The sequence below is a fragment of the Bidens hawaiensis genome, unplaced genomic scaffold (genome assembly GCF_021521415.1).
Source record: "Bidens hawaiensis isolate Kalapana, Puna unplaced genomic scaffold, B.hawaiensis_p1.1 tig00005653_1, whole genome shotgun sequence".
Lineage (NCBI taxonomy): Eukaryota > Viridiplantae > Streptophyta > Magnoliopsida > Asterales > Asteraceae > Bidens > Bidens hawaiensis.
Genome location: NW_027491368.1, coordinates 929,022 through 930,119, shown reverse-complemented (window position 1 = coordinate 930,119; position 1,098 = coordinate 929,022). Strand labels below are relative to the sequence as shown.

At 48.7% G+C, this 1,098-nt stretch overlaps 1 non-coding gene across 1 annotated transcript; it reads right to left on the bottom strand.

Moving 5' to 3' along the window:
- Window positions 1-491: 491 nt before the first annotated feature.
- LOC143630379 (small nucleolar RNA R71) lies at window positions 492-598 on the bottom strand. Its single transcript, XR_013153150.1, has one exon. It is a non-coding gene; the product is annotated as a small nucleolar RNA R71 (small nucleolar RNA).
- Between the last annotated feature and the right edge of the window lie 500 nt (window positions 599-1,098).

Genomic DNA, 1,098 nt, shown 5'->3' with positions numbered 1-1,098 from the left:
TTGGTCGCAAGTTTGTAGTTTGTGTATTTGGCATGATTTTTCGGCCATGTAGACTTGGTTTTATTTCCTTTGTAACACATTGTTTCAGCTTTCATGTGTGTGATGCAGAAGTTTATTTCGATAAATGTTCAGTTATGTGATGAACCAATTTCGGGTCGGGTCGGATCGGTTTCGGGTTTTCGGGTTCGGGGACGGGGCGGGTCGGGGGGGTACAAAAAACCAAACGGGGAATCCCCGAATTAAACCCGACGGGTAATGGGGCGGGTACGGGGATGGTTTTTGGTTTCGGGTTCGGGTTCGGGTTAAGCCAAACCCGCCCCAAACCCGCCCCGTTGCCATTCCTAGAAGCCATCTATCTCCGTCTTTTTCCCTTCTCACTCACCGGAAAAACCTACAAATGGCTTAAGTCACTACCTGCAGGATCAATCACCACTTGGGCGGGCCTTCAAGAGAAATTCATGACCAAATTCTTTCCGCCATCTAAATCCGCTCGACTCCGTGAGGAGATTTTTTCTTTCCGCATGAGGTCCGATGAGTCTTTCGGGGAAGTTTGGGAAAGATTCAAGGACCTCCTTCTTAGTTGTCCTCATCATGGTTTAGATAAGTGGATGCTCATCGAGAAATTCTACAATGGAGCCACTCAGCACGTGAGAGAGATGTTGAACCAAACTGCTAACGGGAACCTCCTTAAGAACAAAGATCCCGATGAGTGCGTCGTCATTTTTGATGATCTAGCATCCAGCTACGAGGGGCACGGGGGCAGAAATTCTTCCACATCATCGAGAGGAGTACTTCAAGTCGATTCAAACACTAGCATGCAGGCGCATATTGAGAAGGAGGTTGACTTTGTCAACATCCCCTTGAGATATCAAAACCCCGCCTTCGGCGGGAACACTAGCTGGAGAAATCAGAATAACTATCGAGGGGGACAAGCCAGTGGTTACCAAGCCCAATACCAAAACCAGCGTCGAGAGAATCTATTTGGGCAGGGGAGTTCAGGTCAGGAGAGTTTGGAACAAGCGGAGAGAGAGGAGAAGAAAGCCTCACTAGAGGAGATGATGGCTGAGCTGCTGAAGCGAGATGAGAGGAACCGAGTGA